This window comes from Callithrix jacchus, chromosome 5 (assembly GCF_049354715.1).
Source record: "Callithrix jacchus isolate 240 chromosome 5, calJac240_pri, whole genome shotgun sequence".
NCBI classification, from domain to species: Eukaryota; Metazoa; Chordata; class Mammalia; order Primates; family Cebidae; genus Callithrix; species Callithrix jacchus.
In genome coordinates this window covers 128,812,565-128,838,723 of record NC_133506.1, presented here as the reverse complement: position 1 = coordinate 128,838,723, position 26,159 = coordinate 128,812,565, and the positions used below count along the sequence as shown (strand labels likewise).

General features: G+C 44.5%; 1 protein-coding gene across 18 annotated transcripts in view; it reads left to right on the top strand.

The window, feature by feature from the left end:
* The window catches only part of SLC39A11 (solute carrier family 39 member 11), a 441,622-nt gene that overhangs the window by 242,686 nt on the left and 172,777 nt on the right, over window positions 1-26,159 (top strand). The window lies entirely within an intron of this gene.

The window sequence follows — 26,159 nt, the reverse complement described above, 5'->3', positions numbered from 1 at the left end:
CAAGTTATTTGAAGCATAAATTCATAACTGTTACGTGACTGCTGTGGAGGGTGTCTTTTATAAATACTGGATATCTCTGGTTCTGCTTAATACTATCTGAATATAGAGTTGACCTGGCGCCGAGTGTGGTGGCTCAAACCGGTCATCCCAGTACTTTGGGAGGCTGAGGCGGGTGGATCACCTGAGGTCAGGAGTTTGAGACCAGCCTAAACAACATGGTGAAACCCTGCCTCTGCTAAAAATACAAAATTAGCTGGGTGTGGTGGTGCATGCCTGTAATCCCAGCTACTTGGGAGGCTGAGGCGTGAGAATCGCTTGAACCCGGGCTACAGATGTTGCAGTGAGCCCAGATCACGCCATTGCACTCCGGTCTGGGCAACAAGAGCAAAACTCCATCTCAAAAAAAAGAAAATAGAAATATAATTGACCCTTGAACAACACAGATCTGAACTCTGCAAGTCCACTTACACTCAGATTTTCTTCTGCCTCTGCCACCCCGAGACAGCAAGACCAACCCCTCCTCTTTCTCCCACTCCTCAGCTGACTCACTGTGAAGATGATGAGGATGAAGGCCTTTATGATGATCCACTTCCACTTAATCAATAGTAAATACATGTTCTCTTTCTTACAATTTCCTTAATAACATTTTTTCTTGAGATTACTATATTGCAATACAGTGTATAATACATATGCAAAATATTGACAATGTTATTAGTAAGACTTCTAGTCAGCAGCAGTTTATTAGTAGTTGTATTTTGGGGAAGACAAAAACTCTATCTAGGTTTTCTGCTGCACAGGGAATCAGAATTCCTAACCTCCGCATTATTCAAGGGTCAACTATATTGAGTTCAGTATACTTTGGCACTGATAAGTCCCTTACCTGCCTTCTTTAAGTGGGCATCTTTCGGAAATGTTTTTACCAATCCTTTCCTGTTTAGCATTTTAGAGTAATTTGTTTTATGTCTTTTTTTTAAGACAGAATCTCACTCTGTTGCCTACGCTGGAGTGTAGTGGAGTGATCTTGGCTCACTGCAACCTCTGCCTCCCAGGTCCAAGCGATTCTCCTGCCTCAGCCTCCTGAGAAGCTGGGATTATGGGCATGCACTGTCATACCTGGCTGATTTTTTGTATTTTTAGTAGGGATTGGGTTTCACCATATTGGCCAGGCTGATCTCAAACTCCTGACCTTAGGTCATCCACCCACCTCAGCCTCCCAGAATGCTGGGACGATGGCTATGAGCCCCCACACCCTGCCTGTTTTATGTCTTTAGATGTATTTTAATTGGAAAAATCAAGGACATATGAATGAATTCCTTATTTCAAAAATAATATGTTTCTTTTAGAGCATCTAGAAAACATGATTAAGCATAGAAAATAATAAAGATATTTTTTAAAATAAATAAATTGAGGGAACCTGAGCAATTTGGGATGCATTTTGAAATTCCAAGTCTCTCACTTCCTAGCAAGGTTATCTTGAGAAATTGCTCAAACTCCCTGAACCTTGGTTTACTCATCTAAGAAATGGAGATAATGCCATAAGCGGCTTATTTTGAGAATTAAATGAAATGCTAAATATACACACAGCTTTCAGGACAGTGCTTGGGGTTTATGAACACCTGAAAAATGGGAGCCGTTGTTGGCATCGATGATACTGCTGCTGCCTTTTCAGCCATGACTTCCTGGATCTCGGGGTCTTAAACATGCTGATCCATCTTTTGTTGTCTGGAAACTCGAATTTGAGCAATAATCTTCCCCAGGGAGTATCCTTGGGTGATACATTTTCTGAGTCTTTGTGGAGTTCATGGTGCCAATATGTCATTCTATCACAGGAGCAAGAACTTGGCTGGGCAAAGCTTTCTAGTCATGACATTTTTCTCTTCAAAGCTTCTACAGATGTTGATCCATTGACTTCTGGCTTTAGTATTGTAGAAGCAAAAAGCATAGCAAACCGCCTCTCCTCCTCTGTATAACTAGATGTTGTTTTGCTGGCACAATGAAGACTTTTTTGTCATCTTTAAAGAGTGAAAATCTAATATATATTATAAATTCTAGTATACAGTAAATCTGCTTAAAGCACTATGTGTTTTAAGCTCAGGTATTTATCCAGATAAGAAGCATATTCCTCTGTAATTTCTATCCCAACGTTATCGTCAGTATGTGTGTCTCCCTCATTTCCTTCTTGACCCTTTCCTTTGAGTTATGAATAAAGTATTTTTTAGTTGGTTTTCCTTTTTTTTTTTTTTTAAATGAGACAGAGTCTCACTCCATCTCCCAGGCTGGAGTGTAGTGGTATGATCTCAGCTCACTACAATCTCCACTTCCTGGGTTCAAGTGATTCTCCTGCCTCAGCCTCCCGAGTAGCTGAGATTACAGATGTGTACCATTGTGCCCAGCTAATTTTTGTATTTTTCATAGAGACAGGGTTTCACCATGTTGGCCAGGCTAGTCTTGAACTCCTGACCTCAAGTGATCTGCCCGCCTCAGCCTCTCAGAGTGCTGGGATTACAGGCGTGAGCCACTGCATCTGACCCTGTTGGTTTTCTAGATCTTGGTATTCAGTAGTCTTGAGATGAAGATGGGGCCTTATGTGGACCTCAGTGCACAAAGATGACCAAAGTGGGTTCGCCTTGGTGGAAGGCCTTGTTCATGCCCATCCGGTATCGTAAACAGCTCAGTGGAAGACCCCTTGGTCCTCTGCGGAGGACTGCTTAAGAGTGGTGACAGTCACTTTTAGCCTGTTAAGTGCTAATAGTTAGAGAGATCACTTGTTTTTCAATCATAATAGTAGTTGTCTTTCTGCCATTCATGACCCCTTCTTTAGCTAATTGAGCAAGAGTAAAGATCCATCCCATGGGTTTAGTGTTAAATAAAGTAACTACACTGAAGTGTATTATGGTGACTCTTTATTTCTCTGAAGACCAAAAATGTGGTCTAAGGTCCAGACTTGATAGCAAAGGACTGAGCGCCCAACTTTCCGCGAATGGGCTATTTTCTATACCACACCTACCACTGTACTTGGGTGATTCATTGTGCTCAGCTGGAATCATTTCCTAACTTACTCTGATAGAAGACCAGGGAGCTTCAGACTTTACCTTCTTGATGTTTGTTGACGCCAGTGACAACTTGGAATAAAGCCAGAAACAGTAGGCAGATGTGTGAATGACAGCAATATTTGATGCTCCTCAATGAGCATAAATTAAAATCTTACTTCTTCCCCGACAGGAGACCCTCTCTGTGTCTTTGGAGTTTCCAAGTATAAGTCCAGCGTTTGTCACTTTTATGGTGATACAAAAGTGTCTTTTGAAATAAGGATTGAGGCCGGGCAAGGTGGCTCGTGCCTGTAATCCCAGCACTTTGGGAGACCAGGACTGGTGATCACTTGAAGTCAGGAGTTTGAGACCAGGCTGGCCAACATGGCAAAACCCGATCTCTACAAAAATACAAAAATTAGCTGGGTGTGGTGGCAAATGCCTGTAATCTCAGCTACCTGGGAGGTTGAGGCAGGAGAATCACTTGAACCCAGGAGACAGAGGTTGCAGTGAGCTGAGATCATGCCACACTGCACTCCAGCCTGGGTGACAGAGCGAGACTCTCTCTCCAAAAAAAAAAAAAACACATATATATATATACACACATTTATGTATATATATATATATACATATGTGTGTGTGTGTGTGTGTGTGTATACACACCAGCCTGGGTGACAGAGCGAGACTCTCAAAAAAAAAATATACACACACACACACACACACACACACACATACACATACACAAACTGAAATGAGGATTGAAGTGAGGATTGAATGCTTTCTAGGAATCTCAGCTAAGTTAGATTTCACCAAGCCACTGGTTTCAGTAAACTGGAGAACAGCTGGCTTGCCTGGATGGAGAGGTTTGAAGGGACGTATCTTTCCCAGCCTTGCCTTTTATTTACTATATTTGAGTACTGTATTCTAGGTACTTGGGTTATATCATACTAAAGCAAACCAAAATGTCTGGCCTTCTGTAACCAATATTACAGCAGGGTGAGATAGTCGATGAACATCACAATAAGAAATGAATTTTATATTGTGTTAGAAGGTGGTTAGAGATTTTTTTTATCATGATCTGTCTTTTTGATTGTGCAGTATATATTGTGGTTTTGATTTGCATTTCCCTAATGACTAGTCATGTTGAGCACCTTTAAGGTACTTACTTACCAGTTGTATATCTTCTTTAGGGAAATGTCTACTCAAATTATTTGTCCATTTTTAATCAGGTTGTCTTTTTATTTTTGAGTTGTAAGAAATCTTTTTGTATTCTGGATACAAGTTTCTTATCAAGTATATAATTTAGAAGTATTTTATCTCGTTCTCTGGATTTTCTTTTCACTTTCTTAATGGTGTCCTATAAAGTACAAACTACTTAATTTTGTTGAAGTCCAGTTTATGTGTTTATTCTTTTGTCACTTACATAGTTGTATAATATCTAAGAAATAATTTCCTAACCCAGGATCATAAAGATTTGATCCTAAGTTTTTCTCTGAGAGTTTCGGCCCTTATATAGGTGTGATCTATTTTGAGTTAATTTATTATATGCTGTGTGAGGTAGGGGTAGGTGGTTAATGATTTAAACAAGAAAGGGTTTATCAGGGCAGAGGAGATGGTAGAGCGTTCGAGGAAGGAACTGCAGTTTTAAATAGAGTGGGTAGGGAGGCTCTCCTTGAGATGTCCTTGCATTTGAGTCAGCCATGCAGCTCTCTGGGAAAGCGAGTGTTTTTGGCAGAGGGAACAGATAGTGCAAAGGCCCTGAGCAGGAGCATGTCTGGCACCCACGAGAAGTAGCCAAGGGTCCATTGTGGCTACAGAAGGGAGGGAAGTACAAGGTGAGGGCAGGGATGTCAGCCTCACCTTTAGGTGGAACTTGGAGGCGTAAGAATGTTTGGTTTTGGTCTGTGTATGATGAGCCATTGCAGGGTTTTGAACAGCGTGTGTATGACTTGACTTGAGCTTTGAAAGTTTGCTTCTCTTTAGGTGCTGAATTGAGAGGGGACTTAGGAGGGGGAAGGATGGAAGCAGGGAGGCCTGTGTGGAGGCCACTGCAGAATCCAGATCAAAAACAATAGTGGTACAGATCAAGGAGGTGGTGCCAGAGGGGGTGAGAAGTCCCATCCTGGGTCCTGATTGAAGGGGGAGCCGATGGGATTTGCTGGTGGAGTACATGTGGGGTATAAGAGAAAGCAAGGAGCCAGGAGGGACCCGGAGGTTCCACGGCTGCCCAGCTGCAAGGACGGAGTTGCCATCAACTGAGACGAGGAAGGCTGCAGCTGGAGCAGCTGGAGGGGGACTATCAGGAATTTGTTTTTTGATTGTGAGGTTTGATTGCCATTAGACATTCAAATGGACATACTGACTGGACAGCTGGATACATGAGTTTGGAGTTGGGTTGCAAAGTCTAGCTAGAGTTATAGATTTGTGAATCGTTGGCACATGAATATATATATATATATATTTGAGACAGAGTCTGCTCTGTCGCCAGACTGGAGTGCAATAGTACAATCTCAGCTCACTGCAACCTCTGCCTCCTGGGTTCAAGAGATCCTCCTGCCTCAGCCTCTTAAGTGGCTGGGACTACAGCCACATGCCACGACTCCTGGCTATTCTTTGTATTTTTCGTTGAGGCAGGGTTTTGCCATGTTGGCCAGGCTGGTCTTGAACTCCTGGTCTCAAGTGATCCACCTGCCTTGGCCTCCCAAAGTACTGGGATTACAGGTATGAGCCACTGCGCCCAGCCCCTTGGCACATGAATGTTACTTAAACTCCTGACACTGGATGAAGCCACCAAGGGTCTGACTACAAATAGGTGTGTCTCTAAAGACCTCAGTGTGGCTCAGTCCTCGAGCCTCCAGCTCCTACTCCTGTCTGCAGAGAAGTTAACTCCTTCCCCGTTACTACCAAGCAGCTTCATGTCCTTTGATGAGAACTGTTTTAAGAGCCTGTTTGGAGCCGGCTTACCTTTGAAAAGGTCTCTTCTTTAACACTATCCTTTATAGTGTATTAAAAATTTAACTCGAGCTTTGACATTCCCTGAGACTCTGGGTTTTAAGACAGACTTTTCACAGTAAGTAAATGGAGAATCGATTTTTTTTTGAAGTTTTTTGTCTTTGCTATTTCAGTTTTATATGTCTTGAGAATGACATTTTGTTAAAAAAAATTTTTTTAATGTGGAAGGAAAATGGAAGGCTTAGTAGTAGCCTGTCTCCTGGAGGTGTCTGGCGTGTGAGGACACACCTGTAGGCATGTGCACACATCTGGGGCTCTTGGGTTCATATTTAATGTACATGTGCAAAATCAAATAGTTCTTAAGCTTCTGTGGTTCCCAGTTGTCCTGTGAATGTGCTAAGAGCTATGCACCCTCTCACAAGAGAATATTGTACACGAGTCTTAGTCTGTTTAGGCTTCCGTAACAAAATGCCATAGAATGGGTAGCTTAGAAACAACAGAAATTTATTTCTTATAGTTCTGGAAGCTGGAAGTCTGAGATCGGGCTGCCGGCGTGGTCACGGTCAGGTTCTGGTGAGGGCCCTTCTCTGGGTTGCAGAAGACTGTCTTCTCGTTGTGTCCTCACATGGTGGAAAGAGGGCACTCTCCGGAGTTTCTTTGCGTAAGGTTGTTAATCCCATTCATGAGGGCTCCATCTCATGACCTAGTTGCTTCCCTGAGTCCCCACCTCCTAATACCATCACATGGGGGATTAGGTTTCAGAATATGAATTTTGGGGAGACATAAACCTTCAGACCACAGCAGCACACAACATTTTGCAGATAGTTCTAGGGGTTTAGACTTTACGGAGTCTATCTACAACCCTAGAACAGGGAAGAACCCCTCCCCTTTAGAGGAAAAAGAAAAGTGCACTTACGAGATTTAAACATCTGAGGAAGAAATGGTAATGACTGATGGAGGCCAGCAGACACAGGCAGGTGCAGTAGAAGGAGTATTAAAAGGCAGACGCCTCTGGAAACAGAGTGTAGACACTACCGCCTGCCTCTAAGCTACTTCCCTGGCCTCTGCCTGGGTGCATCTGCGGGGGTGGTCTAGGGCATTCACATTCGCTGGAGAAGGACACCCCGAGGAAACATGTTTTCTACAGTAGCAACACTAGACTGTAACCTTTTGAGCATACTGTCTCTTGACCTGCTTTCCATGTGGCATCATACAGGCTGAAAGGCTCTGAGCCTTCCAAAGATTCCTGGCCCTTCTGTATTTGAATGGAATTAAAAATCAACTAGCAATTGAGTTCCTGCTAATCTCTTATCACTAGTAGCTTATGGTCTCAACAGTGAACTATACTGTTGCTTTGTATGGGAGAAAGTTAAATTGGAAGCTTAAAGGGATTCTAGGGATCATCTCATTCAAACACGGCTTCATTTGAAAATTTAGGGGGTGGTAGTAAATTATCATTACGGCTCCTTCTAGCATTGGATGATTCTGTGAAGAATCATACAAATAGTACATTATTAATTTCATTTATTTACCAAAGTTAATCTTTTTTTCCTTTGTGATGCCTTGCTGTATCCATTATCTTCTGTTATAATAGTTATCGCTCTGACTTACAATTACCTGTATGTGTTTTATTTATTGATTTATAATTTTTGTCAGTAACATAGCAGTTGTATATATTTATGGGGTACATGAAATATGTATGTGCATGCACACACACAAACACACACACACACACATAGGTTCATAACACATAGTTTTTTGAGACAGGATCTCACTCTATCAGGCTGGAGTGTAGGGGCATGATCATGGCTCACTGCAACCTCAGCCTCCTGGGATCAGTTGATCCTCCCACCTCAGCCTCCTGTGTAACTGGGATAGGTGCATGCCACCACACCCAGATAATTTTTTTTTTTTGTATTTTTTGTAGAGACAGGGTTTTGCCATGTTGCCTAGGCTAGTCTCGAACTCCTGGGCTCAATAGCTTCTCCCGCCTTGGCATCCCAAAGTGCTAGGATTACAAGTGTGAGCCACCTCGCCTGGCCTGCATGAAATATTTTGATACAGGTATGTAACGCATAACCCATCAACTCAAACATTTATCCTTTGTGTTACCAACAATCCAGTTATACTCTTAGTTATTTTAAAACGTACAATTATTAAATTACTCACTATAGTTACCCTGTTGTGCTATCAACTCCTAGGTCTGATTCATCTAACTATTTTTTTGGTACCCATTAATCATCTCTGATTTCCCCCTACTCCCTGACTGCCCTTCCCTGGTAACCATCCTTCTACTCTGTATCTCCATGAGATAGAGATAGCCAGATAGATGGATACCAGATAGCCTCTGGTAACCATCCTTCCTCTCTCTATCTCCATGAGTTTAATTGTTTTAATTTTTAGCTCCCACAGATAAGGGAGAACATGAGACGTTTGTCTTTCCATGCCTGGCTGAGTTCACTTAACATAATAACCTCCAGTTCCATCCATGTTGTTGCAAGTGACAGGATCTCAGTCATTTATGTGGCTGAATAATACTTCATTGTGTGTATGCACCATCTTTTCTTTAAACACATACTGAAGCTTTGATGTGTTGAATATGTATTGTATACTTGAGCATCTAGAAGAAGGTGCATTGGGTACCTGGCCTCCATTCTAAGAGAAGAGGGGCTAATTTTCTTTCTGCGTTGGCCAGGTGGGCCAAGGGAGGGCATTGACGATACATTGTCCATACCTTGTGTAGGTCCTGATGATACATTGGCACACTTTTGCTCCCTTTTGTGTTTAAAATTATTTAGAAAGGTCCACAGAAGAAGAGGGTAGATGAATTTCATGATTTTTATTTTCCTCTTAATAGTGTCAAGAGCCAAGTTTTTTAGCTGATTGTCGCTATGACTTAGAGTCCTGGGGACCACCGTTGGTGTCTCTAGAACAGCACGACGGTTGGTTTTGGTCATGTGGCCTGTCCTCATTGCCAGCTCCTAATAATGGCTTTCAAAGACATGCTTGAGATTTTAATCCAAAGTGATTTTTTGTTTCAGGGAACAAGGACACAAATTTAGACATCAGAATGTTGACAGTGGTTGGTTATTCCTGGGTGATGGGATTACAGATGATTTTTATTTTCTTCTTGTTTTTGTAAGATTTATAACTAAACTCTCCTGTAGTAAATATTTATGACTTGCGATCACCTACAAATGCTTTTTTGGAAGGGTGAAATTCTTGCTTTTTTTTAAGCTTGCCACATTAAGCTTTAATGTCTGCAGTACCATGTTGGCGTGGTTCTCACTGCAGATGCATTGGGCTCAGTTCAACAAGAAGTTACCGTCACCTAACCACCCCACCACCCCAGCCCTCAACACGTGTACAGAAGTAGAGAGATGTCATTCCTTTATGCCTGAGATAATCGTAATGGGGTTGTTTTCATATTTAGAGAGGTTAGAAGCAGGACGAAGGATTGCTTTGGTTTTCTTTGGCTGGTGTAACCAATTATCACAAACTTAATGGCTTAAAATAATCCACATCTATTCTCCTGCAGTTCTGGAGGCCAGAAATCTGACATCAGTTTCACTGGGATAAAGTCAAGGGGTTGGCAAGGCCGTGTTCTTGCTGGGGGCCCTAGGGGATGATCCATTCCTGGCCTCTTCCAGCTTCTGCAGGATACCAGCATTCCTTGGCTTGTGGCCACACACTTCAATCAGTACCTCCTGATCGTTGCTTTCTCTTCTGTGCCAAATCTCCCTTTGCCTCCTTATAAAGATTCTTGTGGTTCCATTACAGCTCACCCAGATCATCTAGGATAATCACATCTGAAAATTCTCCTTTGTCATGAAAGGTAACATTCACAGGTTCCAGGAATGAGGATCCGGATACATTTGGAGCCATCATTTGGCCAACCACAGAGACCAACGGTGTCTTCTGAATGCAGGCCAGAGAGTCCTACCTTGAGTTCTGAAATGTCTTTAGCAGGCAGCATTCCTTTATAAGTCTAAGCCTGGCTCTTATGGATCTTAGTCTCACTCTGGGACTCCCATGGGCTGTCAGCTGTGTTATCCTCATTTCCCATCCCTCGCGGTCTGTGTTTGAGCCTCAAAAGAATTCCTTAGACTTAATGATCCCATTCAGCAACATATTCCCCTGGTCCTTTATCAAGTGAGAGTTTTGGGACTGTAGTAAAAGACAACATAATATTCGCTTAGCTTGTATGTGTGTAGTGGGGATGGCAGGGAACGGGGAAGTGCTGCGTCAAGATCTCGTGGGCCCCTTCCCCCTGCCCATCCCCACTGCTATCTTAATTCCACGTTATCCCTCAGTTCTTTGTGATGGGCCAGTTCACAGTAACAGATATTTGTGGTGTGTGATTATAGTTGATGTTCTTTTTTTCAAGGTCAGTGGCATATTTAAATGATTACTGAACCTACTCCTTCATCTCACACATGATTTATCTCTCTCTCTCTCTTAGGCAACTTTATTGTGTGGTGTTTTCTCATCGCGAGCTCCCTGGTAATCAGGAGGTTTGTCAATTACACTTCCACACTGAGGAAAGAGTCCCTGTTACCTTTTTTTAAGAAATGAGGTATAATTCACATACCATAAAATTCACCCTTTTAAAGTTCACAATTCAAGGCCAGACACAGTGGCTCATGTCTGCAACCCCAGCACTTTGGGAGACTGAGGCAGGCAGATCGCTTGAGCCCAGAAGTTCGAGACCAACCTGGGCAACATGGCAAGACCTCATCCCTACAAAAAATTGAAAAAGTAGCCAGGTGTGGTGATGCACTCTTGTGGTCCCAAGGATTGCTTGAACCCTGGAGGTCGAGGCTGCAGTGAGCCATGATTGTGCCACTGCACACCAGCCAAGGTGATAGAGCAAGACCTTGTCTCAAAAAAAAAAAAAAGAAAAGAAAGGAAAATGAATTTCACAATTCAGTGGTTTTAGTATACCTGAAAGGTTGTGCAACCGCCATCACTATCTTTTTAATTTAAATTAAAAGACAGTAAAAAACAAACAACAAAGGAAAGAGCCGAAGGCCATGCAAGAGGTGGGGACAGCCGGACTCACACTGCATCCCCACCTGTTGCGTCTCGCTCTGGTGAGCTCTCTGTTTCTTTCCTTCCCGTGGATCACACTGTTTTTCAGAGACAGTTACAGAGAAGTTCAGGAAACGCATCTTGCTTTTTTTTAAGCTTGCCACATTAAATGTTAATTTCTGCAGCACCATGTTGGCATGGTTCTCACTCCAGATGCACTGGAGACTTGGGCAGGGAAATCTGGGCAGGAAGCCTCATCTGTACACAGGACCCCCCCACCGTGGGTGTGCTGGGAGATGTGAGAGGTGAATGCCTGTGAGGCGCCTGCACGCCCATCACCACCACCAAGTGAGGATGCTTCAGGACCCAAGCAGATGGTCACCTGCTGAGATAGGACAACCACGAGCTTTAGAGCAGAAAGGCCAAGACTTGGCTCCTGGAATGCTTTACTAGCTAGGAAACCATAGATAGTTAAGATCATGGGAGTCTTAGCTTTCCCAGCTGTAAAATGCAAATAATAGCCACTTGGTGGTTCATTATTAAGATGACCACAGTAGCACCAAGCAGGACCACCCACTGTGTGATCTGCCGTTCATAGTGTATCATTGGGGGACTGAGGAAGGCGGATTACTTGAATCCAGGAGTTCGAGACCGGCCTGGACAACATGGCAGAACCCCATCTCTACAAAAAATACAAAAATCAGCTGGTGTGGTGGCGCACACCTGTGGTCCCAGCTACTCAGGAGGCTGAGGCAGGAGAATCACTTGAGCCCAGGAGGTTGAGGCTGCAGTGACCATGCTTATGCCACTGTACTCTAGCCTGGGTGACAGAGCAAGACCTGTCTCAATAAAAAAAAAGTATCATGGTGCCTAGAACACAGCAGGACCTGGAAGACCCTAATTCCCCTTCACCTGCTCCTCCTCCCCCAAGCTCTGCCACCCACTTACTTCGGCCTTCACCTTACTTTGATCCTCAAAAAGTGTCTGGTTCTGGTTGTGCTGGCCTTGACTGGGGACAGCTCAGAAGGCTTTAATTTTCACCTCCAACAGGTTACATCAGAAGATGCTTCTCATCTACTGCAGGAGTTTGAAAACACTGTAATGTTCTCCTTTCATTCTCAGTACCTCAGTGGGAAGCCTGACATTATAATTAGCACAGGCTCCCGCATGGGATGACATTTTGCTCAACATATCATGTTCCTGGTGTGCACTGAAACAGAAGCCGGGAGCACGCTTCTAAATGGCGCGGTTGGATTTGAGCATGAGAATTGGTACCAACACCCAAAGGGCAAAATCGCAACTCTGGGAATCCTCCGTGCTCCCAAATGAAAGTGTCAGGGAAACTTTCAGATGTTCTGTCATCTCCTGCAGAGGCGGCAGACATACCGATGCCTGAGCCCTACTTTCTGGACTTCAGATCAAGGAAGCTGCAGTCAGATTAAAGTAAAGACTCATTACCATGTCGAATGTATTATGTCATCCTCCTACCTAGTATGTAAATTAAAGAGAAAACTCAAGCAAGAGAATTTGAATACATTTTTGTATTAGGAATCAAAATTTCCAGTAACTTCCAGTTGTCTTTCTCCCATGGCCAGGTATTGGGTAGAACATGGTTTAGTAAGATCTTTTATTTTATTTTATTGTTTTGCTTTTGGAGATGGAGTCTCACACTGTGGCCCAGGCTGGAGTGTAGTGACGCAATCTTGGCTCCCTGCAACCTCCGCCTCCCAGGTTCAAGCAATTCTCTCCTGCCTCAGCCTCTCAAGTAGATGGGACTACAGGTGCACGCCGCTTCACCCAGCTAATTTTTGTATTTTTTTAGTAGAGACGGGGTTTCACCATCTTGGCCAGGATGGTCTCAATCTCTTGACCTCGTGATCCGCCCGCCTCGGCCTCCCAAAGTGCTGGGATTACAGGCTTGAGCCACCGCGCCCGGCCAAGATTTTGGTTTCTTAAAATACCTGGCCCCTTTGCAAGCAGAATGGCTCACCAAGGAACCATGTCATCTGCTGAAGAGTCTCCCTCCTCTGTTGAGGTGGCCTCATGTTTTCCGAAGCCCCAGCAGAAAACAGGTTTAATTAATTTATCACATTTGAGTTGCATGCCTTGTAATAGTCCCAACTTATTCATATTCATATATGTGAATTTTAGTGCACATTAATTATTTAGTAAGTCCTTGTTTATTTTGTCTGCATTCCCTTGGTAACTGGTATGGTATGGAGTTGAAAATAATTAAAATGTTACTCGTCTTCTGCAAATAACCATTAACCAAGGTTGGATTCCAAAATCAAAATCCCCTTTTCTTTTTCTTTCTCTGATGACATACAGTGGGTGAAATGACACCGAAGTCTTCTGGGTCTATCCCTTGCTCTGTTGTTGGTCCCGCTCTTCAGGGTGGTAATTGCCAGCTGAGTTCTCCATTTGGCATAGATGTGTCATGACATAAGCAAAGTTTATTGCTTTTGGCTGTCATCTTCGCCTTGACAAGGAGTTAAATTCAGAGGTGATGAGCTCAGCCTGGGGGTTTGGGAGAGGATAGAAAAAATAGGCTGTTTTCCACAGAATGTTCGACGGGGTACAAGTCTGCAAAATCAATGTATGTGAAGCACCTGGGAGGCTTGTGATGAATCCAAGCTCCCAGCAACACCTAGGTTTCCAAGCCATTTCAGACCCCCGTTTCTTCAGTGGTTCAGCTCTTTGGAGAATAGACAAGCCTATGGCTGCATGTTTTGGATATTACCCGCCCAAAGGCACAGCACCACATCCTCATTCAGGTCTCATCCTTTTGGCTGCTTTGTCAGTTACTCATGCAGCAATTAGTCGCCACAGGGCTTATACACTTCATCCATTTCTTTTTGTCTTGAATCTTGTACCAATATTTGTCATATGCCAACATCTTGCAGTTTACTAGATCATGGTAACTTCCCCTATGCTCCAGCCTCCTTCTCCTCCTCCTCTGCCTCCTCCTACTATTACTACTTATTTTTCATAGTTCTATCGGTGTCTTTAAGTATGATAATTAATCTTTGCAGCCCATCTGTGTGTTTTAAGCTCTACTCTCAGCCATGGAGACTGTTGTTTCCACAGCTTTGGCAAGCCAGAGATTGTAAATGGAAGTCAAACGAGGGCTAGAAAATGAATTCAGACACTTGTTAATAATTCTCTTTAAGAGGGAATGAATAAGGAGAAGATTCTCAAACTGATCCGTTTTGTTGATGGGCTACTGAAAAATTTAATTAGAAATGAACTCAAAACTCATGGCTCAAATAAAGTTTGGAAATTGCATTTTTATTATAGCAATTTAGATCATCCACATTTTCCATAATCAGTGGTGAGTAAGCATTGGGAGTCCGAATCTGTAGTTTGAAATTCACCAACCAGGTGATTATAAGAACGACTTCTCCTAAGTTGTGATTTTCACTGGCTTCACCAGGAGATAAATGATTCCAGCTCCACCCTCTGCTTCACAGATGATATGAGGATAAAATAAGGTCATGGACGCGAGCCTGCTTGAGAAGTAAAGGTACCAGATAAATAGCAGTTTCCTGATTATTGGATGCAGCTGTTATAAGCACTATTTGTCAGCTCCTTCCACTTCCAGATTCCATTTCCTTTCAGCTGCAGAGCCCTGCACTCATCAGCTCTCTTCTCTCGCTCTGATTAAAGTTCAGAGCTGTCATTCCCAGGTAGTTTGTTCATTTATTTCTCTTCTCTATATTCTCAGAAATTCTTTCTGTCTCGGAGATGTTAGGGAAGAGGTTGGGGCATGTTGGTGGGGAAAAAATATCTCTGAATCCTGTTTTCAGATGCAAACAGTCTTCTTAAATGTCAACATAGCAATACAGGCATTTTTCCTCATTCTCTTTTAATCAAACACTTTTCTCCAGGCTCCGTACTTTTTTTTTACAAAAATCGGTAAGTTCCAGTGATGTTCTAGATTTCCTTTCTGTGCCCTGTTCTCAAGGCTCAGCCTCCTCTTCAGGCTGGAGCCATGTAGGGCTTTTATATTGGAAATGGGGTTGTGGGAGAAGTCACCTGATGGACTCAGTGTCCCCCTGGAGAGGACAGGGGAATAAGTCAATGGGTTGAGTGTGGAGAGGTGGAATTTCAGGCACTAAGGAACTCAGAGGAGTGCCAGGGTGTGCGCCACGCACCTTCCCATGGGCTCCTTGGGCTCTGCCTTGTGAGGCACCAATTGCTCTACCCTGATTCGCTTAGTCCTGAAAGACTCAGGATAGGCACTGGGCTTCGCCTCCTGGTAGTTCCAAAGTGTGCCCTGTTGCTTAGAGACAGGGGATGGTGCCTGGAGTGAAGATAAGGTTGTCAAGGAAACCAAGCCACAAATTCCCTTGTTTTTGTTCAGGTTGCTGGACAGAAGAGTAAAGGATTTTTACTCTGACACTGGAAGAAAGTATTTTCTTTTCTGTGTGGTGCTTTTACCAAATGGATATGTTATCCAAGACACAGCTGAGACAGTACCCTCGTTGACAAACGGTGTTGAGTTTTGCATGGCTAACTGCCTCTTAATTCTGATGTTCCTGATTCAGAAGAAAGAAAAACCCTTTACATGGTCATCCTTTAGGGATTCTTTGTTGAAGCTTCAAATGATCACATCTGCTATATGCGAGCATATCAGCGGACGGAAGAATTGGAGGGGTGCTATCCAGGAATGGCACTTGAAATGCTCCCTCCGGCAGAGAGTTTAAGTTTTTCATTTATTAGTGGTAGCAATTTAGCTTCTGATGCTGGAAGCCTGCTGGGAGCTTGAGCAATCACATGTGCATCTGTGTGTGTGCACATGTGTGTGCGTGTGTGGGTTTCCTCGTGGCCTCTGCGGCCTCATCCCTTCTCCAAGTCAGTCTCCTCTCCTCTCTCCTTCCTGCCTGTGTATTCATCATGAGCAGCATCACAGGTTTTCTGAAGCCCTCTGAACTGTTTCTCTTCCCCATCCCGACTCTGCACAGATCCCCTGCACCCCTGGGTCACCTTCCTGAACACACTCAGTTAATGGGGGGGGGCTCAAAACACACCTTTGGGGGGGCAAGGCTGCTAGACTAGTGATAGGGAGAAAACTGCGTCAGGAGCAGAGAGGAGGGGACATTAACTGGGTAGGGGTGTGAGTGCCATGGGGGCCCATGTGCATGGAGACACAAGGGTGGATTAGACAGTGGAAGAGAGGGATTTTAACGAATGGAAAGGGAGAAGAGTGGAGGGACCCTGATCTCTCTGGAAACCCAGGAATGTACTTTGCTTGGCCCTTGGAGCGCGTCTGCCCTAATTTGGCACGTGTGTTTTCTTCTCAGCATCCTCCCTCTCGCTCTGCCTCCCTCTGCCCAGCTGCCCTTGAGCTGGAAGCCCCCTGGTTGTCGTAGCTCTTCCCTGTCCCTCATTCCCATAGCCATTTGGTCACCAAATCCCATTGATCACCAGATCCCATCTCACCCACATGTATTTTTTGTCTTCCTTTTCCAGCCCCGCTGCTTTGTGAGGGGGCCTTTTTTTGAGACAGTGTCTTGCTTTGTCTCCCACCTGGAGTGTAGTGAGACTGTCACGGCTCACTGCAACCTCCATCTCCTGGGCTCAAGTGGTCCTCTTGCTGCCTCAGCCTCCTGAGTAGCTGGGACCACAGGTGTGCCCAGCAAACCATTTCATTTATTTTTTGTGTGGAGATGGGGTTTTCCCGTGTTGCCTCTGCTGGTCTCGAACTCCTGTGCTCAAGCCATCCTCCTACCTTGGCCTCTGAAAAGTGCTGGGATTATAGGTGTAAGCCACCGCGCCAGGCTGAGGCCCATTTTATGTTGCTTCCTTCTCTCCTTCATCCATCTGCTTCATACTCTGTCACCAAACCTAACTTTTGAAAATGGAAATTTGCTTTCATGCCAGTCTTCATCTTAATGAGACAGAAAAATACAAGTGTCTTTAGTCTCCCTGTATGCAGCCCCCACTCACTACTCTCCAATACTTGACTCCTGTGAGTTTCATCACATCTGGGGGTGCAGAGCCCACCAGGGTGGGAGCCTCTGGAGGAGACAGTGGAGCTGGTGTCACAGAGCAGTGACAGCGCAGATCCTGCTCCAGCAGCACCTGGACCACAGTGGGGCCATGTTGTTTCCTGGAAATGTGGTGCACATTCTCCTCTTGCAGCGTGTCCACCCCACCCCGGGGGGGAACCCATGGCTCACAGGGGAGAAAACCCCAAGACTCAGGCTGCAGAGACCCCTCTCAAATAGGATCTCAGCTCACTGGGCTGGAATAGTCTTTGTTAGGTATTAGTTATGCACATGGGCTCTGGGATCTACTGATCTAGGTTCAAATCCCAGTGGCTCCTCTGCTTAGTCGCCGTGTGCTTGAGACAAGCAACCCTCTCTATGTCTCCATTTCACTCCTACTGTGGCCATTTATTCTTTAGTATTAGGGCAAGCTGCCTGATATTCTAACAGAGGCGACAGGACCATAGGCCAGACCCAATCCTCATATTTATTCTATGCTGTAAAATAGGAAACACTGTCTGTCGCAGCCAGAGAATCGAGGTGACATTTTAAAGCACGTTGGAGCTGAAACATCATAGAACCAGAGATTCCTAAAGGGAAATCCTCCCAAGCAACTCTGCAGCTCACCTCACTGAGGACTGAACGACAAGAGAGTGAGTTCAGGGATGTGTGTGAGTCTCCTTTTGCTGCTCTAACACATAACCACAAACTTAGTGGCTTAAAACAACACAGATTTATTATCTTGTAGTTTTAGAGGTCAGAAGTCCAAAGTTGCTCTTACTAGGTGAAGATCAAGGTACCAGCAGGGCTGCATTGCTTTCTGGAAGCTCTAGGGGAGAATCCATTTCTTTGCCTTTTCCAACATCCCATGGCTGTCTGCATTTCCTGGCTCATGGTCTCTTCCTTTTCAAAGCCTGCAGTGACCAGTTGAGTCTTTCTCACATTGCATTACCCTATTGCTACTTCTCCAACCTTCCTTCTCATTTTAAGGACCCTAAGGATTACAGAAGGCTCCTCCAGATAATCCAAGATAATCCCATTTCAATGTGAGCTGTTAACCACCTTAATGCCTTCTGCAACCTCAGTTTTCTCTGCCATGCCACATAGCATATTCAGATTCTCGAGATTAGGACGTAGATATTTTAGGAGGTCATAATCTCCTACCACAATATGTATTATTTTATGTTGCACAGTTGCGGCCAGAGGACTACCATCAGGGACCTGAGTGGGTGGAGCCACTTTAGCAGCTAGCAGAAATCCATGTGTCACTGCCCAGCGTGTCTTCCTTCACCACGTGGGGCCTCAGAGCAGTGCTGCCTGGGGTCTGCCTGACCGGAAAAGAAACTCGGTTTCCCTCTTGCTTTATTACAGTATTGCAGTTCTCTCTTCTGTGGGTTGGACACCTGTCCCATGGTAACCTGGCCAGGGGTTTGTCTGCGAGTGCCTTTTCTACAGTGTATCCCATAATCTTTCCTCATCATCATGGATGATAGTCTTATGCTAACTTCCCCAGTCACCATGGGAACCTCCTCTTCAGTGCATTTAAAGACAGTTATTTCTTCCGTGGTTGAGGGATCTGTATCCAGGGGTGAGAATGAGATGGCTGAAGGCAATAGCATTTTTACTTCAGATCAAACTCATGTTTTCCATGCACCCCTGTTGTCCCTTCCCAGAGCCTTTCCAGTGTCCCCCTGCCTGGGGTAGAGGAATGGGCCACTTAGGTGGAAAACAGGCTCACATATTCTTTTCTTTTTTCTTTTAATGATAGCCTTATCACAATATAACTCACACAGCCTACAGTTCACCCATTTGAAGTATACAATTTCATGGTTTTTAGTGTATTCACAAAATTGTACAACCACCACCATAAATTTTAGAACATTTTTATTACCCTAAAAGAAACCTCTACCCATTAGCAGTTAGCCTCCATTTCCCCCCATCTCCTCCCCGACAAACCCAAGGCAACCACTCATTGGCGACTCTGGACATTTCATATAAATGAAATCATACAGTAGGTGGCCTGTTATATCTGACTGCTTTTACTTAGCCTAGTGTTTTTAAGATTCATCCTTGTATCAGTCCTTCATTTCTTTTTGTTGTCAAATAATATTCCATTATACGTCAGTGCCACATTTTGTCCATCCATTCATCAGTTAATGGGCATTTGCGTTGTGTCCACTGTTGAACTAGTATGACTAGTGCTGCTATGTACTTTCACGTACAAGTTTTTGTATAACTGTATTTTCTCTTGGGTCTAAACATAGGAGTTGAATTGCCGGGTCATTTGGTGACTCCATGTTTGCCCTTTTGAGGAAATGTAAGACTGTTTTCCAAAGTGATGTGCCATTTTTCATTCCTGTCACCAATGTAGGAGGGTTCTGTTTCTCTACATATTCGTCAACACTTGTTATTATCTGCATTTTTTATTATAGTCATCCTAGTGGTTGTGATAGTTCTTTGTGGTTTTGATTTGCATTTCCCTGATGACTAATAACATTGAGCATCTTATCATGTGTGTATCACACCTTGTTTTAAGTGTCTGCAATAGCAGTTCTTACTTTGGGGGTTAGAGATCCCCATGTATATCCAATCAAGCTTAAGGAAACTTTCTCTAAATTCCTGTGGTACCCACATAACCATGATATATTATATAAAATGTCAGGAAGTTTATAAACTGCCTAGATCTATGGACCCTTGATTTTAACCCTTTTCTAAAGGGTCTGCCTTGTTCTCAAAGTAAGTATAGCTCCAATTGGCCTAGAAAGAATCAGGTTTTAATAAACCCTTCCCTGAAGGAAATCCAGCTGTATAAGTCCATTCTCACATTACTACAAAGAACTACCCGAGACTGGGTGATTTGTAAGGAAAAGAGGTTTAATTGGCTCACAGTTCCACAGGCTGCACAGGAATCATGGCTGAGGAAGCCTTGGAAAACTTAAAATCATGGTGGCAGGTGAAGAGGAAGGAGGCATATCTTACATGGCCAGAGGAGGAGGAAGAGAGTGAAGGGAGGGGTGCTACACACTTTTAAATAACCAGATTTCATGAGAACTTACTCACTATCATGATAACAGCAAGGGGAAAGTCCACCCTTATGATCCAGTCACCTCCCAACAGGACCCTCCTGCAACATTGGGGATTACAGTTTGACATGAGATTTGGGTGGGGACACACATCCAAATCATATTATTTCATCCCTGGCCCCACCCAAATCTCATGTTCTTCTCACATTTCAAAATAAAATCATGCCTTCCCAACAATATCCCAAAGTCTTAACTCATTCCAGCTTTAACTCAAAAGTCCACAGTACAAACTCTCATCTGAGACAAGGCAAGTCACTTCCACCTATGAGCCTATAAAATCAAACCCAGTCAATTACTTCTAAGATACAGTGGTGGTACAGGCATTGGCTAAATACTCCCATTCCAAAAGGGATATATCAGCCAAAACAAAGGGGCAAGTCCAAAGCCCAGCAGGGCAGTCACTAAATCTTAGAGATCCAAAATAATCTCTAACTCCATGTCTCCCATCCAGGCCACACTGATGCAAGGGGTGGACTCTGAAGGCCTTGGACATCTCCGCCCCTTTGACTCTGCAGGGTACAGCCTCATGGCTGCTTTTCAGCTCATATCAAGTGCCTATGGCTTTTCCAGGCACACAATGCAAGTTGTCAGTGGATCTGCCATTCTGGGATCTGAAGGACAGTGGTCCTCTTCTCACAGTTCTACTAGGCAGTAAGTGCCCTAGTGGGAGCTTTGTGTAGGAACTCAAACCCCACACTGTCTTCTGCACTGCCTAGTTGAGGTCCTCCATGAGGGGCTCCACCCCTGCAGCAGACTTCTACCAGGACATCCAGGCATTTCCATACATCCTCTGAAATCCAGGTTGAGGCTCCCAAGCCTCAACTCTTGCCTTCTGAGCACACAGAAGCTTACCACCATGTGGAAGCCACCAAGGCTTATGGCTTGCACCCTCTGGGAGTGGCAGCCTGAGATGTATCTAGGGCTCTTGGCTCTTTTAGCCATAGCTGAAGCTGGATGGCTGGGATGTAGAGAGCAGTGTCTCGAGGTTGTGCAGGCCAACAGTGCCCTGGGTCCTGCCTGCAAAACCATTCTTCCCTCCTAGGCCTCCAGGCCTGTAATGGGAGGGGCTTCCACAAAGGTCTCTGAAATGCCTTTGAGTCATTTTCCTTATTGTCTTGGCTATTAACATTCAGGTCCTTTTTACTTATACATATTTCTGTAGCTGGCTTGAATTTTCCACCAGAAAATGGATTTTTGTTTACCACATGGTCAGGCTGTAAAATTTCTAAACTTTTATGCTCTGCCTCCATTTTAAATATAAGTTCCAGTTCAGATCATCATTTTGCTTGCACATATGACCATATGCTGTTGGAAGCAGTCAGGCCACATCCATAATGCGTTGATGCTTAGAAATTTTTTTTGCCAGCCTCATTTATCACTTTCAAGCTCACAGTTCCACAGGTCCTTAGAGCAGGGACGCAATGCCACCAGTCTGTTTGCTCAAGCATAGCAAGTGACCTTTACTCCAGTTCCCAAGATGTACCTCCATCTAAGACTACATCAGCCTGGACGTCATTGTCCATGTCACTATCAGCATTTTGGTCACAGCAATTTAACAAGTCTCTATGAAGTAAGTAAATTCCATATTTTCTGGCATCTTTAGCAATGTCCCCACTCCTGGTACCAATTTTCTGTATTAGTCCATTCTCACATTGCTATAAAGACCTACCTGAGACTGAGTAATTATACAGAAAATAGATTTAATTGGCTCACGGTTCTGCAGGCTGTACAGGTAGCGTGGCTGGGGAGGCCTCAGGAAACCTTCAGTCATGGCAGAAGGCAAAAAAGGAAACAGACATATCTCCACGTGGTGGAACAGGAGAGAGGGTGTGAAGGGGAAGTGCTGCATACTTTTAAACAATCATATTTTCTGAGAACATATTCACTATCATGACAACAGCAAGGGGGAAGTCCACCCTCATGATCCAGTCACCTCCCACCAGGCCCCTTCTCCAACACTGGGGATTACAGTTTGACATGAGATTTGGTTGGGGACACAAATCCAAACCATATCACTGGCTTATGTATAAAAGGGAATTTTATGTTTTTTTGTGCTTTTATTTTAAATTGAGTGCAATTTTAGCATTGAAAAAATTTTTCTGAATATGGAGACTTGGTGTTTTTCTCTTCCCTTACTTTTCTCATCTAGAATCCCATCCATTCATTACCAAGTTCAAGGATCTGCACTTGGTTGCTTTCTACAGGTTTCCATTTTACGGCAAGAAACAGCACTGTATTTTTTGAAGAGCTAGAAAATTCTCAGTGTTCAGTCCAGAAAGTCAAAACATAGTGCCACTGTCGCGAGAAGTGGAAGTGATGCAGCATGAATGATCCTGCATGTTTCTGCGCTTTCTTATTAGAATTTACCATTCACCTCTGAGGTTCAGCTCTGCAGTGTCCCCTATTTGGGATTAATGAGCAAGGTTTAATGGAAAAGAAGTCCGTTCTACACCCAATGACTCTGAGTGATGATATAAAGTGTTGCTGATCTCAGAACTGAAATGGAGCTCATGAAAGTACTTTGTGGCTCAGATGGAGGTGGGAGGATGGATGGCTTGGATGGGGCTGCTTTACGAACATATGCAGCGTGGGAACATTTCTCAGTCTGTGTACGTGTGCCACTTTAAAGACTGCAGGTTTGTGCCTGGCTGCGGTTGCCAGATGAGTTTGGAGAGCTCGATGCACAGAACCAATGACTGGAAAGGCTACTGAAGGAGATGGAAGAGACAGGCTACCGAGACGGTTTACTCCAGAGCCTGCTACTTGGATATATAACCTAAAATTTGGCTCCAGGCAGTCTGGGTGAAAGAGATGGGAATGAGCAGACTCATGCCTCAAGGTCAAAGTTGGGTGACCTAGGACTTCTCTTTATCCCTGATCACAATGAAAGTAGTTTTCTTCCACCAAGAGAGTTTTCATGGTATTTGTTGATTTTTCTTCCATTTCGAATTGGGGCAGGCGCTTAGTTGATGCTTTTGGGCTCACCTCTTCCTGCCCTCTCCCAGCTTTTCCTTTGTATGGGTTTCAGGCCTTTGAAAGTTTAGGACCAGGCACCTTGGGTCATGCCCGTAATCCCAGCACTTCGGGAGGCTGAGGGTAAGAAGACTGCTTGAGCTCAGGAGTTTGAGACCAGACAGGGTAACAGACCTTGCCTCTACAGAAAATAACAAAATTAGCTGGGGATGGTGCATGCCTGTGGTCCCAGCTACTTGGGAGGCTGAGGTGGGAGGATCAGTTGAGCCCAGGAGGTTGAGCTGCAGTGAGCTGTGTTCACATCACTGCATTCCAGCCTGGGCAACAGAGCCAAAAAAAAAAAAAAAAAAAGGTTTAGTGTTGGAAGTGTTTCCTCCTTATTTCCTCTGCTTCCTGTCCCTATTTTCTGTTTCAACCTCAGTCACTTCTCACCCTGGTGAGAGTTCCCAGGAGAAAAGTAACTGTGAGAATTCACACCTATTTCTTTCTGTTGTTGTGCACCGGCCACACGAAGCTAAGAGTGGCCCCCCCCCCCCCCAAAATTTGCAGAGCTGGGCACAAAAGGACAAATGGAGTCTTGCATGTCAGATGTCAAAAAGACTTTAATTTGAAATTAATCTGTTAATCAAATTAACAGATTGCATTTACATATCTATATGTAGATATAGGTATGTCTCTATATCGATCCATATAGATATAAAAAGAGAATGTATGTACTGTATGTGTGTAGTGTGTGTATGTAGATAGTATGTGTATAGTAGATGTATAGCGTGTGTGTATATAATATGCAGTACATATATGAGTCTTCTTTTTCATATGGTCTCCCACTCTGACAAAGACATCTTCATAGGGACCTGGGAAACCAGGTTCAAATTCACAGCCTCCCTGAAGTTTTGCTGGATGTACGGCCCAGGGAGAAACAGCCCCAGCCAGTCCCATTCTTTCCTGGTCTCCAGCTGCAATTTGCACATGAGGGGACCTGCTTGCCAGAACATGGACCTGCTGGGACCCTCAGTTTACACCAAAGGCTTGGTCCCCTTCAGGGGAATGGACCCAGGGAAGAGGCCTGTGCAGGCCCTGTCAGTGGAGTGGGAATTCCACTACTTTGGATGGAGAATTCCAGAGTGTAGTCATATCCCATGGCCCTGTGATCCTTGCCTCATGAGCTGGCCTGGCCCTGCAGTCCCTTTTGCCTCAGTCTGAGGTAGATACTGAGTTTCTCAAACATCACCAGGACTGTCCTTTTTGAGTTGAACTTGATCTTTTAAATTCATTCCTTTGAGTTGTCCTTAAAACGAAGATATACCTATACATTATATTGTTTTGACCTCCAACACCGTGCTGTGTGCAGCCTTTTCAGATTTTTTCCCACAAAAAATCTGTTCACATTCCCTGCCACTTTTCTTTTTTGAGACAGAGTTTCACTCCGTCACCCAGGCTGGAGTGTAATGGCGCCATCTCAGTTCCCTGCAACCTCCACCTCCTGAGTTCAACTGATTCTTGTGCCTCAGCCTTCTGAGTAGCTGGGACTATAGGCATGCGCCACCATGCCCAGCTAAGTTTTTTTGTATTTTTTTCTTTTTTTTTTTGAGACGGAGTTTCACTCTTGTTACTCAGGCTGGAGTGCAATGGCGCGATCTTGGCTCACCGCAACCTCCGCCTCCTGGGTTCAGGCAATTCTCCTGCCTCAGCCTCCCGAGCAGCCAGGACTACAGGCACGCACCACCGTGCCCAGCTAACTTTTTGTATTTTTAGTAGAGACGGGACTTCACCATGTTGACCAGGATGGTCTCGATCCCTTGACCTCATGATCCACCCGCCTCGGCCTCCCAAAGTGCTGGGATTACAGGCATGAGCTACCACGCCTGGCCCAGATTTCCCCTTTTTCTAAGGACATTGGTAATATTGGGTTAGGGTCCCATTCTACCCCATGATGGTCTCACTCTAAGGTAACTAATTATACCTGCAAACCACCCAGTTTCTAAATCAGCTCACATTCTGAGTTATTGGGAGTTGGTATATCCCCATACTAATTTGGGGGAGAGACAATTCAATCTAACACCATCCAGGGAAGAATAGGCAGAGAATATTTTACCTGCTTAAAAAAAAAAAAAAACTTACAATATGGCAGGCATTTATTTTTATTCAGTTTCTTTTCGAGATGAAGATAAGTCTTTGTAAATGCCCTAAAGTCATGTCTTCCTTCTCTTGTGCAAGACCCTGCTGTCTTGCCATTCACCTGCTGTTACCCTAGTAACCCAGGAACTGCTCAGGGGGGACTGTGTGCTCTGACTTGCCTGGAGGCAGCCACATCCCCACCGGCACGTCCCTCCTTCCTTTCCTCCTCTGTCCCTTTCTTTTCACCTGTGCAGCTTCTGCTCGTCCTTCAGCACCCAGCTCTGCGGCCATCTTTTCCTGGGGGAGCATCTCTCGCCCCACCCCATGCCTGCCTGGTGTCCATCATTCACCTCTCCTTGTGTCCCCTGCACTCTGGCTCCCCCTACACTGCACCCCCAACCCTGTTCCGTAATGATCTTTCCCTGACAAGAGCATGGGCTCTTTGGGGGCAAAGTCTTGCTGAGCTCCACAGTCCCAGTGTGGGATCTGCCATGTAGTAGGTCCATGGTGGCGGGAAAGAGAGGGGGCCCTGAGCCACAAAGGCTCAGCAAAGCAGAGAGGAGAGGCACGAGGAAAATTAGGGAGGGATTGTCAAGGCCTTAAAGATGCTCTTGTTTCACTTTGCTTAAGACAGTTAGAAATGTATGCATGAGGGAAACCGAGGGGGCAACCCCAAGGCACATAATCATTAGATTCACCAGGGTTAAAACGAAGGAGGAAATACTAAGGGCAGCCAGAGAGAAAGGTCAGGTTACCCACAAAGGCAAGCCTATCAGACTTACAGCAGATCTCTCAGCAGAAACTCTACAAGCCAGAAGAGAGTGGGGGCCAATATTCAACATCCTCAAAGAACAGAACCTTCAGCCCAGAATTTCATATCCAGCCAAACTAAACTTCACAACTGAAGGAAAAATAAAATCTTTTATGAACAAGCAAGTACTCAGAGATTTTATTACCACCAGGCCTGCTTTACAAGGGCTTCT